Consider the following 18,119-nt stretch of genomic DNA (forward strand, 5'->3'; position numbering starts at 1 on the left):
TTTGTGGGGTGGAAGACTCTGTAAACATCTGTTAAGTTCATTTGTTCAAGAGTTCGATTGAGTTCTAGTATTTCATTACTTATTTTTAGTCTAGTTGATCTATCTATTTGTGACAGTGGGGTGTTGAGGTCCCCCACTACAATTGTATTAATGCATATGTGGCTTTTCATGTCTGTTAGTATTTGTTTTATATAGTTGGGTGCACTAGTGTTTGGTGCATAGATATTTATGATTGTCATCTCTTGCTCTTGGATTGTTCCCTTTACAAGGATGTAGTGTCCTTCTTCATCTCTCTTAATTAATGTTGGTTTGAAATCTACTTGATCTGCCAAGAGGATAGCTACTCCTGCTTTTTTTCGGGTTCCTGTTGCATGCAGTATTGTTTTCCACCCTTTAACTTTCAGTCTATGAGTTTCCTTTTGAATGAAGTGTGTTTCTTGTATGCAGCATATTGTTGGATTTTGCTTCTTGACCCATTCTGCCAGTCTATTTCTTTTGATTGGTGAATTGAGACCATTAACGTTGATGGTTATAACTGAAACGTATTGACTTGTCATTGCCATGACTTTTTCTTTTTGTTGGGTTCTCCCCCTTGACATTTAATTTCTTGTCATGCCAGATGGGTTCATTGTGCTTTGCTTCCTGGGGTTGTGATCCTCAATGTCTGTTCCTAGGCTATTGTGTAAAATTCTTTGGAGTGCTGGTTTGGTAGTCACAAAGTTCCTAAGGTGCTCTTTGTCATGAAAGTATCTTATTTCTCCATCCATTTTGAAAGATAGTTTTGCAGGGTACATCAATCTGGGTTGCAGGCTGTTTTCTTTTAGGGCTTGGACTATGTCACTCCAAGTTCTTCTTGCCTTGATGGTTTGTGTTGAGAAGTGTGCTGTGATTCTGATGGGCTTTCCTTTGTATGTGATTTGTTTCTTTTCTCTGACTGCTTGGAGAACTTTGTTCTTCTGTTGTGTTTCTGGAATCTTAACAATTATATGCCTATGTGTAGATTTTTTTTGATCAAGGCTATTTGGAGTCCTATATGCCTCACTTATCTGTATGTCAAGCTCTTTTCCCCTGCTTGGGAAGTTTTCTGCCATTATTTCTGCGAAGAGATTTTTTATGTCATCTGCACTCTCTCCTGTTTCTTCATTGAGCCCAATCAGTCTTATGTTATTCTTTTTTGCATCATCTAGCAGCTGCTGGATTGATTTCTCATGTTCCCTTATAATTTTGAAGCAATTTTTCTTTTCCTGGTCACTAATTGCAATCTTCTCTTCTATATCTGAAATTCTGTCCTCACATTGGCTCATTCTGCAGTGTAGACTTTCAATGGAGTTTTTCATGTCCTGGAAATCTATTTGCATCTGTTTTATGGATTCCATTTGTTTCTTATGTTGGGATTCCATCATGCTCCTCAGCTCCTCTCTAGATTTATTAATCATGTCTTGCACTAAGGGCACAATTTCTCCTGTTATCTGAGAAATTATTTCTGATTTCATTTTTTCCAGATCCCCTTTTGTTGCCAGTTCAGTGGGTCCAGGTGGTTGAGTATCAGAGTGTTCCATCTCATTTCCCTTTGGGGTTGCTGTAGGTGATCTGCAAGTCAGGTTTTGAGACTTATTTATGTATTTTCTCATTTTGACTGGGGCAGGGGCCTGTTAATGCCTGCACAGATTACCTCCTCTGATCTGGGAGAGGTGAGACAGGGGCCGGGAGCAGCGGTAGGGATGGTGACCCAAAAGCCCTTTCCTGTGGGCTGGGAGCAGCCGGAGGGATGGTGGCCGGGAAACCCCTTCGTCTGGGCCAGGAGCAGCAGGACAGAAGGTGGCCCAAAAGCCCTTTCCTCTGGGCTGGGAGCAGCAGGAGGGATGGTGACCGGGAAGCCCCTTCCTCTGGACCAGGAGCAGTGGGACGACGGCTCAGAAGCCCCTACCTCTGGGCCGGGAACAGTGGGACTCAGTACCTTGGTCCGGTGGTCTGGTGTCCTCTGTGCCTTGGTAATGTGGAATTAGGTGGCTGCCTGTCGGCAGTGGGTTGATTCGGCGTGTTCCACCGGACTGGGGACCTCGGTAGGGTGTGGGCAGACCTGCCTGTCTGCAGCGGGGTGATTCGGCATCTTCCTCGTGACTCACGAATTTCAGTTTCAATATTTGAAAAGAATCAGGAAGAAATTCCTGCAATATCTATCTTTTAAAGTTATTGTGAAGATCACATACGATAATATAAAGTGTTGTGTTTTGTGAGATGTGGTAGATATACAGATACAGAGAGTAATTATCATATTTGAGTTTTAGCTGTAAATAGTTAATTTAAGTAATGTGTTTATTGTAAGAACAGAACCAGGAGCAGGAAAACAACCACATGGGGCTTACGAACACCTCACTTGAAATACGTACTTGTATCTTTGGTGTGAAACATCATGGTCATGTTTTCCTTTTTCAGTTTTTGAAATTCTGTCTATTGTGAGTCATGAGTACATCTCCAGGTGTTAGAGACAGAGTGCTGAACAACAACACAACAATTTCTGCTGTTACTAAACGTTGTTCTAATGAAAGTAGATAGAAAGTAAATGTGTAATAGGTGGTACGTGCTACAGAGGAAAATAAAGCAAGATAAGGGGCTGGAAGGTAGTTGTTTCTGTAACATAGCCAGGGAAACCCTCTCTAGTGAGATGCCATTTGAGCAAAAATCAGAAGGAATAAAGAAAATAAACTGTACAGGAGTTGAGTCTAGAAAGTTAATAAGTGGAGGGCCGGGGATTTAGCTCAGTGGTGCCTTGAAAGCGCAAGGTCCCAAGTTCGATCCCCGGTACCAAAAAAAAAAAAAAAAAGAAAAGGAAAGTTAATAAGTGGGGATAGATTATTTAGGGGCCTTAAGGTGATGGTAAAGGCATTTTTTTTTTCTTTCTTGAGGATAATAGAAAGACATTACAGAGTTCTGAGCAGAGAAGTAAAAAAAATATGACTTACATTGTAGAAGAATGCTATTAGATTTCCAAATAGAGACATCGAGTAGGTAGTTAAATTTTTAAGTATTCAGTTTAGGGGAGAATCTCGTGTTGTGTATAAAAATATTGACATATAATTTGTATTATTGGCTTCTTTCTCTCCACATATATATATATATGTGTGTATATACAGTGCGTATGATATTTAAATCCATTTCAAAGAATCTTAACTCTCTTGCTTAAGATCTCATCCATGATAGGTTGAATTGTTCCAAGTCTTTATATTTAAATATTTATTCACCTGGAATTTTGGAACATGTTTTGATACAGTGACTTGACCTTATTTTTTGCATATGGTTAACAAATATCATTTATCAAATTAACCATTCTTTTCTTCCATATGGATAATTGTCCTCATTTATTAAACTACTTATTCTTTCCCAATGAACTTTTTATGTATGAAATTCTCCTTTATACTGGTATCCTCTATTCTGCACTCTCTTCTAATGATTTGTTTCTATCACCCAGTACCAATATCATATTGATTTGATTGTAGGGGCTTTACTGTAAGCATCTGATTAGACTTGTCCATCTTTACTCTTACATGCTTTTTGGGACTATTCTTAGGCATTTTTCCCTTCTATACAAGTTTAAAGATATTGTATCCTGCTACATTGCTGAATTTATTAGTTCTAAGAGTTTTCTGATGGTGTGTTTTGGATTTTCTATGTAAAGGATCACATCATCTACAAATAAGAATAATTTATAGTTTCCTGTACATATCCCTTTTATTTCTTTTTCTATCCTGATTTCTCTGGTTAAAGTTTTGAGTACTATATTGAACTGGGGAAGGGACGCCTTTGTCTTGTTCCTGATTTTAGAGGAAATATTTTCATTTTTTCTCCATTTAGTATGATGTTGGCCATGGGTTTGTCATAAATGGCTCTTATTAGATTGAGATAAGGTACTTTTTCATCAGTTTTTTAAAAATCATGAATGGCTGTTGGATTTTGTTAAAGGCTTTTTTCTGCATCTAGTGGGATGAACATGTAATTTTTGTCCTTTCTTCTGTTTATGTGATGTATTACATTTACTGATTTACATATGTTGAACCATTCTTGCATCCCTGGAATGAAGCTGACTTGATCATCATGTATGATCTTTTTAATGATTTGCTGCATTCTTTTTGCAAGTATCTTGCTGAGGATTTTTGAACCTATTTTCATGAAGAAGATTGGCCTATTCTTTTCTTTTTCTTAATTCCTGGTCTGGTTTTTGTGTTAGGATAATGCTAACTCCCAGGGATGAGTTTGGCAGTGGTCCTTCTCTTTCGATTTTATGGAAGAGTTTGAGAAGTATTGGCACTATATCTTCCCTGAAATTCTGGTAAAATTCTGTGGCCAATCCTTCAGGTCTTGACCTTTTCTTCATTGGTAAGGTTTTTATTACTACCTCTAGTTAATTGGTTGTCATTGATCTATTCAGGGTTTTTATAGTTTTTTGGTTCAATTTTGATGATTCATATAGTCTAGGAATTTATTTCTTCTAGGTTCGCTAATGTTTTGAAAAATAAGTTACTAAAATAGTTTCTTCTAATCCACTAGATCTTGGTGGTGTCTATTGTGATTTCACCTTTTTCATTTTTTAAAAAATTAATTTTATTGGTACATTTTAGGTATACAATATAATGACATTCATCATTGGAGATTTGCACTTTTACATAATCTCTCTTGGTTCTTATTTTTCACCAGTCCCCTGCCCTCCCTTCAACCCCTCCACCCCTCCCTATTTATAAAGACTTTGTTTCCATTTTTTCATTTTCTCATATTGATTCCATTCCCTTCTTTCTTTCCCTGACCCCTCCCACTTCCCCTTCCACTTTGCCCCTTTTCTTCCTATTTCACATTATCTATTATACCTTTTAGTCCTTATTTATACTTTCAGTTTCTCACACTAGAGAAACTATTTGATATTTACACGTATGTGTCCTATTTATTTCACTTAAGAGTATCACCTCAATGTGCATCCACTTAGCTATAAATGGCTCTAGTTTTTCATTTTTTATGGCTGAGTAGTACCCCATTTTATTAAAAAAACCCCACATTTTCTTTATCCAGTCTACAGTTGATGGGCATTTGGGCTGTTTCCAAGTTTTAGCTATTACAAATTGTGCTGCTATGAACATGGGCGCACATATATCACTGTGGTATGATTCTTTTAATTCTTTTGGGAAGATAACCAGCAGGGGAATAGCTGGGTCAAATGGCACTTCCAGTCCTAGTTCTTTGAGGTATCCCCATACTGATTTCCACAGTGCTTGCACCAGTCTACACTCCCACCAGCAGTGGAGCAGGGTTCCTCTTTCCCCACAGTCCCACCAGCATTTGTTATTGGTTGATTTCATGATAACAGTCATTCTTTCTGGAGTGAGGTGGAATCTCAGCTTTGTTTTCATTTGCATCTCTCAAATGACCAGTGATGTTGAACATTTTTTCATGTGTTTATTTGCTATTTCTACTTCTTTGTCTGAGAAATATCTGTTCATTTTAGATGCCCATTTTTGGATTTGCTCTTTAAATTTGGGAGGTCTCATTTTTTAAAGTTCTTTATAGATTCTAGATATTAGACCTTTGTCTGGGGAACAGCAGGTGAAGATTTTTTCCCACATTGTGGATTGTCTCCTCACACTGCTGGTGGTTTCTCTTGCAGTGCAGAAGTTTTTAATAAGAAGAGATCCCACTTGTTGATTGTTTGTGGTAGTTCATGGGCAACTGAGGTTTTGTTTATAAAATCTTTTCGTACACCAGTATCTTCAAGACTTCTACCTAACCTCTGTTCCAGCTGGTTCAGCATTTCTGTTTTAGTATTTAGATCTTTAATCCATTTTAATTTTAGTTTAGTGCATGATGAGAGATAATAGGTCTAGTTTTAATCTTTGGGAAGTTGAAACCCAGTTTTTCCAGCACCCTTTATTAAAGAGGTTATCTTTCCTCCAGTGAGGGTGTTTGGCTCCATTGTCAAAGATGAAGTGGATGAGTGTGTCTGGAGTTATTTCTGCATCTTCTAATCTGTTCCACTGGTGCCCAGGTCTGTTTCTTTGCCAGTACCATGCTGTTTTTATCACAGTAGCTTTGTAGTCTAGTTTCAAGTTGGGGGTTGTAATACCCCATGCCATGTTTCTGTTACCTAGAATTGCTTTTGCTATTCTGGGTCTCTTCTTGTTCCGAATGAATTTTTGGGTTGTTTTCTCATGATCCGTGAAGTATGCTCCTGGGATTTCAATTGGGGTCTCATTGAATCTATATAGCAGTTTTGAAAGTATGGCCATTTTTACTATGTTGATCCTTCCTACCCAGGAGCAAGGGATGTCTTTCCACTTTCTGATATCCTCTTCAGTCTCTCTTTTCAGAGTGTTATAGTTTTCAGAGAAGAGGACTTTGATTTCTTTTGTTAGGTTGATTCCTAGGTATTTCAGTTTCTTAGATGCTATTGTGAAAGGAATTGATTGCCCCATTTCTCTCTCAGTGAGTCTGTCATTTGTGTAAAGGAAAGCTATTGATTTTTGTGTGTTGACCTTGTATCCAGCTACTTTATTGAATTTGGCTATTTTTTTTTTTTTGCTTTTTTATTTTTATTTTTATTTATTTTTTAAAATTAAATTCTTTTATTGGTACACTGTAGGTATACAACACAATTACGTTTCTCATTGGGAATTGTACCTTTACATAATGCATCTTAATTCTTACTTTTTCCCCATTCCTAGGTCTCCCTTCATGCCCTCCACCCCTTCCTATTTACAAAGACTTTATTTCCATTTTTTCCATTTCTCATCATTTTTCCTTTCCCTTCTTTCCTTTCCCCTGCCCCTCCCACTACCCCTACCCCTTTGGACCTTTTCTTCCTATTTTGCATTATCGATTATTCATTCTAATCAATGGTACATTCTAGGTATACAATATAATGACATTCATCATTGGAAATTTGCACCTTTACATAATCTCTCTTGGTTCTTATTTTTCACCCTTGCCCAGCCCTCGCTTCAACCCCTCCAGTCCTCTCTATTTACAAAGATTTTGTTCCTATTTTTCCATTTTCTCATATTAATCCCATTCCCTTCTATCCTTTCCCCTATCCCTCCCACTTCCTTCCCCTTTGCCCCTTTTCTTCCTACTTCACATTTCCTATTATACATTTAGTCCTTATTTACACTTTCTGTTTCTCACACCAGAGAAACTATTCGGTATTTATACATGTGTGTCCTATTTATTTCACTTAAGAGTATCGCCTCAATGTGCATCCATTTAGCTATAAATGTATCTAATTTCTCATTTTTTGTGGCTGAGTAGTACTCCATTTTATAAAAAACCCACATTTTCTTTATCCAGTCTCCAGTTGATGGGCATTTGGGCTGTTTCCAAGTTTTAGCTATAACAAACTGTGCTGCTATGAACATGGGTGCACATATATCACTGTGGTATGATTCTTTTAATTCTTTTGGGAAGATAACCAGCAGGGGAATAGCTGGGTCAAATGGGACTTCCAGTCCTAGTTCTTTGAGGTATCTCCATACTGATTTCCACAGTGCTTGCACCAGTCTACACTCCCACCAGCAGTGGAGCAGGGTTCCTCTTTCCCCACAGCCCCGCCAGCATTTGTTATTGGTTGATTTCATGATAGTAGCCATTCTTTCTGGAGTGAAGTGCAATCTCAACTTTGTTTTCATTTGCATCTCTCGAATGACCAGTGATATTGAACATTTTTTCATGTGTTTATTTGCTATTTCTACCTCTTTGTCTGAGAAATGTCTGTTCATTTCAGATGCCCATTTTTGGATTGGGTCTTTAAATTTGGGAGGTCTGATCTTTTAAGTTCTTATAGATTCAAGATAGTAGACCTTTGTCTGAGGAAGAGTCGTGAAGATTTTTTCCCACATTGTGGATTGTCTCTTCACACTGCTGGTGGTTTCTTTTGTTGTGCAGAAGCCTTTTAATAAGAAGAGATCCCATTTGTTGATTGTTTGTGCTAGTTCACGGGCAACTGAGGTTTTGTTCATAAAATCTTTTCCTACACCCATATCTTCAAGGGTTCTACCTAACCTCTGTTCCAACTGGTTCAGAGTTTCTATTTTAATATTTAGATCTTTCATCCATTTTGATTTTAGTTTAGTGCAGGGTGAGAGATATAGGTCTAGTTTTAATCTCTGGCAAGTTGAAGCCCAATTTTTCCAGTGCCATTGATTAAAGAGGCTATCTTTCCTCCAGTGAGGGTGTTTGGCTCCTTTATCAAAGATGAGATGGCTGAATGTGTCTGGCATTGTTTCTGCATCTTCTAATCTGTTCCACTGGTCCTCAGGTCTGTTACTTTGCCAGTGCCATGCTGTTTTCATCACAGTAGCTTTGTAGTATATTTGCAGGTTGGGGATTGTGATACCCCCTGCCATGTCTCTGTTACCTAGAATTGCTTTTGCTATTCTGGGTCTCTTCTTCTTCCAAATGAATTTTTGGATTGTTTTCTCAAGGTCCATGAAGTATACTGCTGGGATCTCAATTGGAATTGCATTAAATCTATATAGCAGTTTTGGAAGTATGCCCATTTTCACTATATTAATCCTTCCTACCCAGGAACAGGGGATGTCTGTCCATTTTCTGATATCATCTTCAATCTCACTTTTCAGAGTGCCATAATTTTCAGAGAAGAGGTTTTTGATTTCTTTTGTTAGGATGATTCCTAGGTATTTCAGTTTTTTGGATGCTATTGTGAAAGGAATTATTTGCCCTATTTCTCTCTCAGTGAGTCTGTCATTTGTGTAGAGGAAAGCTATTGATTTTTGTGTGTTGACCTTGTAACCAGCTACTTGACTGAATTTGGTTATTAAGTCTAGAAGACTTTTGGTGGAGTTCTTGGGGTCTTCTATGTAGAGTATCATGTCATCTGCAAATAATGACAATTTGACTTCTTCATTACCTATCTTTATTCCTGTTATTTGTGTCTCTTGTCTAATTGCCATGGCTAATGTTTCCAGAACTATATTGAACAAGAGTGGTGATAGTGGACATCCTTGTCTTCTTCCTGATTCGAGTGTGAAGGATTTCAGTTTTTGACCATTTAGTATGATATTGGTTGTTGGTTTTTCATAGATGGCTTCTATCAGTTTGAGGTAGAGACCATCTATTCCAATTTTTTGTAGGGTTTTTATCATAAATGCATGTTGGATTTTGTCAAATGCTTTTTCTGTGTCTATGGAGATAATCATATGGTTTTTGTCCTCAGCTGTATTGATATAGTGTATTACATTGATTGATTTTCATATATTGAACCATCCCTGCATCCCTGGGATGAATGCCACTTGGTCAGGGTGTATGATCTTCTTGATGATCTTCTGCATTCTGTTTGCCATTATCTTATTAAGGATTTTTGCATGTGTGTTCATTAGTGAGATTGGCCTATAGTTCTCTTTTTCAGTTGGGTCTTTCTCTGCTTTGGGGATCAAGGTGATGCTTGCTTCCAGGAATGAATTTGGGAGTATTGCTTCCCTGTCAATTTCACTGAAGAGTTTAAACAGTAGTGGCAGCAGTTCCTCTCTAAATGTCTTGTAGAATTCAGCAGTGAAGCCATCAGGGCCCGGGCTTTTCTTAGTTGATAAGTTTTTAATTACATTTTCAATTTCACTGGTTGATATTGGGTTGTTCAGAATTTTTAGGTCTTCTTCATTCAAGTTTGGTAATTCATATGTATCTAGGAATCTGTCCATTTCTTCTGTGTTGTCCATCTTAGTAGCGTATAGGTTCTGGAATTAGGTATTGATGATCCTCTGTATTTCTGCTGGGTCTGTTGTAATTTCACCCTTTTCATTCCTAATTGCATGTGTTTGGGCCTTTTCTTTCCTTTTTCTGACAAGGTTGGGTAAAGGTTTATCAATTTTGTTGATTCTTAGGAAGAACCAACTCTTGGCTTCATTGATTTTTTGTATCATTCTCTTAGTCTCCATTGCATTGATTTCTCTTCTGATCTTTATAATTTCCTCCCTTGTATGAGCTCTGGGGTTGTTCTGCTCTTCTTTTTCTAGAAGCTTGAGGTTCAGCATCAGGTTGTTTAATTGGGCTCATTCTGTTTTCCTAATATGTGTATACACTGCTATGAATTTCCCTCATAAGACAGCTTTCATTGTGTCCCATAGATTCTGATATGTTGTATTGTCATTTTCATTTAATTGAAGGAACTGTCTGATTTCTTCTTTAATTTCCTCTGTGACCCATTGGTTATTCAGAAGTGTGTTGTTCAATTTCCACATGTTTATGAAATTTTTTGAGTTTCTTTTGCTATGGATCTCCAATTTCATCGCACTATGGTCTGATAATGTGCAGGGGATAACTTCAATTCCTTTCCACTTACTTAAACATGTTCTATATGTGAATATGTGGTCTATTTTTGAGAATGACCCATGTGCAGCCGAGAGGAATGTGCATTCTGATTTTGTGGGGTGGAAGACTCTGTAAACATCTGTTAAGTTCCTTTGTTCAAGAGTTTGATTGAGTTCTAGTATTTCGTTGCTTATTTTTTGTCTAGTTCATTTATCTATTTTTGACAGTGGGGTATTGAGGTCCCCCACTACAATTGTATTAGTGCTTATTTGGTTTTTCATGTCTATTAGTATTTGTTTTATATAGTTGGGCACACTAGTGTTTGGTGCATAGATATTTGATTGTCATCTCTTCCTCTTGGATTGTTCCCTTTACAAGGATGTAGTATCCTTCTTTGCCTCCCTTAATCAGTGTTGCTTTGAAGTCCACTTGATCTGCAAAGTGGATAGCTACTCCTGCTTTTTTTCAGGTTCCTGTCACATGGAGTGTTGTTTTCCACCATTTAACTTTCAGTCTGTGCGTTTCTTTTTGAATTACTTGTGTTTCTTGTATGCAGCATATTGTTGGATCTTGCTTCTTGACCCATTCTGCCAGTCTATTTCTTTTGATTGGTGAATTGAAACCATTAACATTGATGGTTATAATTTATACATGTTGACTTATTATTGTCATGACTTTTTGTTTTTGTTGGATTCTCCCCTTTGCCTTTCATTTTTTGATGGGACCAATGGATTCATTCTGGTAGGCTTCGTGGGTTTGTGATCCTCATTGTCTTTTCCTAGGATATTGTCTAAAATTTTTTGGAATGTTGGTTTGGTATTCATGAGTTCCTAAGGTGCCCTTTGACATGATAGTATCTTATTTCTCCATCAATTTTTTAAAAAATTATTATTTTTTATTTTTTTGGTACCAGGGATCGAACTTAGGTCCTTGCACTTGCACAGCAGGCAGCAAAACCACTGTCCTAAATCCCCGGCCCTTCTCCATCAATTTTGAAAGATAGTTTTCAGGGTACATGATTCTGGGTTGGTGGCTGTTTTCCTTTGGGGCTTGAAATACATCACTCCCAGCTCTTCTTGCCTTGAGGGTTTGCATTGAGAAGTCTGCTGTGATTCTGATGGGCTTTCCTATGTATATAATTTGTTTCTTTTCTCTAACTGCTTGTAGAATTTTTTTCTTCTGTTGGGTTTCTTCAATCTTAACTATTATATGCCTATGTGTAAATTTTTTTTTGATCACGGCTAGTTGGAGCCCTATATGCCTCACTTATTTGTATGTCAAGTTCTTTTGCCCTGCTTGCGAAGTTTTCTGCCATCACTTCTGTGAACAGTTTATGTTATCTGCCCTCTCTCCTGTTTTTTCATTGACTCTGAGTAGTCTTATGTTACTCTTCTTTGCATTGTCTAGCAGCTGCTGGATTGATTTCTTGTTATCCCTTACTATTTTAAAGTAATTTTTCTTTTCCTGGTCACTAATTGCAATCATATCTTCTATATCTGAGATTCTGTCCTCACATTGGCTCATTCTGCTGTGTAAACTTTCAATGAAATTTTTAATCTCCTTGGGAAATCTGTTTGTATCTGTTTTATTGATTCCGTTTGTTTCCTAGTTTGGGATTCCATCATGTTCCTCAGCTCCTCTATTTTTTTTATCTGTGTTCTGTCTAGATTTATTAATTATGTCTTGCATTATGGGCACAATCTCTGCTGTTATCTGAGAAATTATTTTTGATTTCATTTTTTTCCAGATCCTCTTTCCTTGCCAGTTCAGGGAGTCCAGGTGGTTGAGTATGAGATTGTTCCATCTCATTTCCTTTGGTTTTGCTTTAGGTGCTCTGAAGTCTGGTTTTGAGACTCATTTACGTGTCTTCTCATTTCAAGTGGGGGGGAAGGGGTGTCTCTGCTCCTGGTTCCCATGTGGCTCACCTCCTTGGTGCTGGGGGCAGTGGTACAGTAAAGGCTTCTCCTTGGCTGTGGTGGAGTCTCTGCTCCTTGGCACTGTGGGCGATGGTGCAGTGGTCTGGAAGGCTCCTGTTCTGGGCTGTGGGTGGATGTGCTCTTAGGCCCTGGGGATGGTGGTGAGGAGGCTGGGAAGCCTCTTCCTTGATGCTGGGGTCAGCTCTGCTCTTTCTTGCTATGGGCAGTGGTACAGTGGCCCAGAAGGTTTCTCCTCTATGTAGGAGGCGGCTGTGCTCCTCAGTGCTTCAGGTGGTGGCAAGGTGGTCCAGAAGGCTCCTCTTCAGTGCTGAAGGAGGCTCTTCTCTTCAGTGCTGTGGGCAGAGGTTCAGCGGCCTGGAAGGCTCCTCCCTTTTTCATTTTTAATTGCATTCATAGGGTTTATCTTTCCTTCTTTTGTAAGGTGGATAGGATTTTTTTCAATTTTGTTCATCTGTTTGAAGACCCAATTCTTTGATTCATTGATTTTTTTGTAAATTAAAAAAATTTTTTTTCTTTTGGTACCCGGGATTGAACTCAGGTTCTTGCACTTCCAAGGCAGGCAGCGGAACCACTGAGCTAAAACTCCAGCCCTGTAAATTTTTAAATTTAAATTTCATCAATTTATGCTTTGATCTTCATAATTTCTTGCTTTCTACAACTTTTTGGTTTGGATTGTTCTTGTTTTTCTACTACCTCAAACAAAGTACCAGGATACAAAATTACCACACAAAAATCAGTAGCATTCTAGCACACCAATGATGAATTTCCTGAGAATGAATTCAAAACAATCCCACTTATGGTGGCTTCAGAAAAAGTTAAATAGCTAAGAATTAACCTAGCATAGGAAGTGAAAGACTTCTATAATGATTATTACAGCACTCTGAAAAAAGACATTGAAGAGGATATTAGAAAATAGAAAGATATCCCCTGTTCCTGGATAGCAGAAACCAATATTGTCAAAATGGCCATATTACCAAAAATGGTACATAGATTAAATGCAAATATAAGGAAAATACCTACAACATTCTTCACAGAACTTAAAAAAAATCCTAAAATTTATATGGAAGTAGAAGAGACTCAGAAGAACCAAAGCAACCCTGAGCAACAAGAGCAAAGCAGGAGGCAACACAATTGCAGATTTGAAGTTATATTTCAAACATAGAAGTAAAAACAGCATGGGGCAGGCACAAAACAGACATGCACATCAGTGGAACAGAACTGAGGATGCAGAACTAACCCCAGGCACAGTAAGTGATCAGATCTTTGACAAAAGTGTCAAAAGCACACCCTGGAGAAAAGATAGCCTTTTAATAACTGGTGCCTATGAAACTGGTTATCCAAATGCAGAAGAATGAATGTAGACCCATATCTCTCATCCAGTACTAAAATGAAATCCATCTGGATCAAAAACCTCAATATCAAACCAGAAAACAATGAATCTGCTGGAAACTTGAATAAATAAAATTCTTGAATATAGGAACATAGGCAAAGACTTTCTGAACAGGATCCCAGTTGCACAAGAAATAACACCAAACAAACATCAACAAATGTGATTATATCAAATTTAAAAAGCTTCTGTAGAGCAAAGTAAACAACCAACAAAGTGAAGAGACAACATAGAGAAAAAAATTTTGCCAACCACTCTTCAAAGGACCAATATCTAGAATATACAAAGAACTAAAAAAAAAAAAAAAATAGACTCCTTTCAATTGAAATGAACAGATGTTTCTCAAAAGAAGTATCAATGCTCAATACATAACATGAAAAATTGTTCAGCATCTTTGGCCATTAAAGAAATGCAAATCAAAACATCACTAAAATTCCATCTGACTTCAGAAGAAAATGGTTATCATCAAGAAATCAAAAAACAATAAATACTGTCAAGGTTGTGGAGAAAAAGGAGCCCTTCTACATTGTTGGTGAGAATGTAAACTAGTAAAACCATTATAGAAATCGCTGTAGATTCCTCAAAAGACTAAAAATAGAAATTCTGTCTGATCCAGGTAAACCTCTTCACATGCTTACTCATGTTTATAGCAGCACAATTCATAATAGCTGAATCTTGGAAATGGCTTATAAGCACATCAGCAAATGAATGGATGAAGAAAATGTGGCTTATATACACAATGGAGTACTACTTACCCACGAAGAAGAATGAATTCAAGTTGTTTGTAGGAAAATTGATTCACCCTGAGATAATAATGCTAAGTGAAGTAAATTAGACACAGAAGGTTAAATAGCACATAATTTCACTTATATGAGAAACACAAAATATAAATAATTTAAAGTGCAAAGTAAAAGATAGATGATAAGAGACAGGAAGGTAGACTTTGTGGAGATGGGAAGGGAATCTGGGAATGAGAGGAGATGAAAGTCAGGGAGGGGAAGGGAAAGTAAAGATGATTAAGTGAGATATGTATATGTAGCAGTTTCCCAAGATAAATGTAATTATTATGTATGATAAACATATACTAATAAAAAGAAACCAAAAAAGAAAATATTTTAAAAAATTTTAGAATAATTTTATTAAACAGAATACCACACTCAATTGATATTAGTTTTGAGAGGATTTAGAGTTTATGTCTTTGCAGTGTTTAGTTTTTAGTTTGGGTCCTTCAGTTAGATTTTGTAGTTTTCTTCATACAGGTTTTGTGTTTTCCTTAAGTTTATTACTATGGTTGTTATAATTTTTGTTGTATAATTTTTGTAGTGGAACAATTTTCACTTTTTCATCTTCTAGATACTGGTTGCAAGTGTAAAGAAAAATTTTTGATTTTTCTAAATATAAATTTAGTGGAGTCACTGTCCCATATTCTTTTACTGAATAAGATTTTTTTTTTGGTACCGGGGATCGAACTCAGGACCTTGGGTTTGCAAGGCAGGCGCTGGAACCACTGAGCTAAATCCCTGGCCCTTGAATAAGATTTTTAATATATAAGCATATCACCAGCAACTTCTTTTTAAATATTTAAATGAATTACTTCATTTTCTTGGTCAAACTGTTATATCTTGAAAACAATAGATTCCACAGAAACTTATTAAATTCCAGAAAAATTTATTGAGAACCTTCTGCATGTCCTCTGTGTCAGCACTTTATCTGGTGCAAAGGATTCAATAACAAACAACAAACCAACAAACAAACGCGCACAGTTCCTGATTTATGGAGCTTATCTTGATGAATAGTGGCAAAAGCAGGCTCTTATTTGATTTATAACTTCATTGAAATGGTTTAGTGTTTCATTGTTCAGTAAGATATTTGTTGTATGCTTTGGTGAATAGACTATTGTGTTTGTATAGTTTCCTTGTAGGCCTGTATTTCTTAGCTTTTACTAGAAATAGTGGCTGAATTTTACTTAACATGTTAAAAAAGAATGGCTATCACCAAGATAGCCATTTTCAGTAGGTAATAATAATATGATCAGCTGAGTTTGCCTTTATTGCTTTTTATGGATCATTACTTTTAATTGTTTTCTAATCAAGTATTACTCATTTAGTATGAATGCAAGTCATCTTACAAGATACTATGTACTTAGCATATTACAGATTTATCATCTTGAATAAAATATCTGATATGAAAAATGCTGCAACTAAAGTTTCAGACTTTAGAATTTTGGATCAAGGATTCTCAACCAGTAAAATGTTCTAGAATCCAAAACAAAAACAAAAACAAAAAACAACCAAAAAACCCTCCAAAAATCTGAAATACTTCTGTTCTCAAGCATTTCAGGTAAGTAGTCACCCTGTAGTTACTGGCTTTAGTTAATAAGTATATTGTATTGTGTTTTCCAAAAATGAACATAATAGTACAGTAACTCCTATCTCATCTGGTTTTCTTACTATATGACTTTGAATCTGTGGTATTAAGTGGTACGGTCATTTTTCCCTCCCTTTGTCTTTGGGTGGGAGAATGACTATGGCAGAAGTAATACTATGTGATTTCCAAGACTAAGTCAGACAAGGTGATGTAGCTCTTGTTTTAGGGTGCTTTGCTCATGGAACCCCAACACCATGATATAAGGAGGTCCAAGCAGCTTGTGGAAAGGCTGTGTGTAAGAGTTACAGCTGACAGTCCCACCTGCAGGCCCCGCTGACAGCCAACACAGATCAACAGAAATGTCAGTGAGTGAACTTTTAGGTGACTTCATCTCTCAGCTGCTTGGTCACCTTTAGCTTTCAAGTCTTCCCACCAAGTCCCAGGCACTGTGGAACAAAGACAAGCCATCCTGTTGGCCTCTTTTCTGAATGCCTGACTCACAGAATCTGCAAGCATAGTGAAAGCAGTCATAGTTGCTTTATAACACTAAATTTGGGATGGCTTCCAAATGGAAATAAGAAACTGTAATGAGAAAATATTTGTAGGCAAAGTAATACTTTTACCCTCATTTTTACATTAACTGTATTATGTAATCAACTATAACAATACTACCAACTTTGTGTGACTCAAAGAATATCTGAAGAGATGTAAACAGAATTAGGATATATTATGTACAGGTACCAACTCCCCATGATGAATGTAATCATTCTGTACTGCAAACATGTACTAATAAAAATAAAAAATTTACATAAAAAATAAAAAGAGTACCTGATTTAGGTGGTAGAACAAACCTAAAATATGTATTTTGAGAAGTTCAGTCATTTCTCCAAACAAGAAATTTATTTTCTTTAAAATGCAGTGAATATTATTGACTTGATTATGGTGTGGATAAAATTTTAAAATTTTTATTTAAAAATAAAATTTTACTTATAAAATGTTATACTATGTTAATGTAAAACAAATAGTAGTGAACAATTTCAAGGATAATTTGAGATTTTTAATGTAAAAATATCAATTACAGTTTTTAAAAAATAAAACCTTAATATTAAACAGAATGGGGAGTTCTTCTACCCTTCTTCCATATTTAATCAGCTCTAGAAATTGGTGATTACTTTAATAAGGAACAGATTGTATGCCCCATTTATCTCCATATGTTCTTTTGATACTTCTTTCAGGGACTTCATATCTGCTCTGTTTTTATAGACACTTAGGATCCTAGCTATTTGGTATGCAAAAGATTGTTGTCTTTAAAAGCTAGATTCTGCCCTTGCCTCCAGAAATTCTCAGCTGTATGAAGGTACTCTTTCCAAGTATATCATACAAGTAATATGAACTCAGAAAATATGGACATCAAAAACTTCTCTAATTTCTAAACACTGGGGAGAACAGTTCTTGTGATCAACTCTCTTTTGAAATGAGTATAAAATATCAAATTGTTCTCTCAATGAAGTTTCTTCATCTAGACAATAAAATTTTCTATTAGTAAAAATTGAGTATGCCTTTATGTTTTAAAATTCCATTTCTTTCTAATTTTAAAATCAAGATAGCCATCTTGCTAGGCATGGTAGTATACTCCTGTAAACCCAACACGCAGGGAGGCTGCATTTTTATTTCTTTGATAGACTGTATTTCTTTGAATAGGCACCCAGTATTTTTGGCCCGTCATGATCTTCTAGTATTTTGCTACTTGCTGCATTACAAATTAGAATCGATTTCCCTTCCCTTGAATTTGAATTCATGTTGGGTGTCTCAGTGAGTTGAATGCTGAAGAAGTTCTATTGTAGATCTTCCAAGGCTCGTAGGATGTTGTGAGGAAGCTCATACCACATGAAGAGGACAGTGCAGGTGTTGTGGCCTACTACACCAGTTAAGGCTGCAGCTAAGAGCCAGGATCAACCACAAAACACACGGCAGTCTTCAGCCTTAGAGCTGCCCCAGCTGATACTGGAGGATACAGTACTGAGGCATCTTCACCAGGTCCTTTCCAAACTGCAGATTCTTAACCAAAAGAATTATTATTAATCCACTAAATTTTGGGAGAGTTCATTATGCAGACATGGAAACTA

This window comes from Heterocephalus glaber, unplaced genomic scaffold (assembly GCF_053883595.1).
Source record: "Heterocephalus glaber isolate CG9 unplaced genomic scaffold, H.glaber_assembly_v1.0 deba00000901, whole genome shotgun sequence".
In the NCBI taxonomy this organism is placed as follows: Eukaryota; Metazoa; Chordata; class Mammalia; order Rodentia; family Bathyergidae; genus Heterocephalus; species Heterocephalus glaber.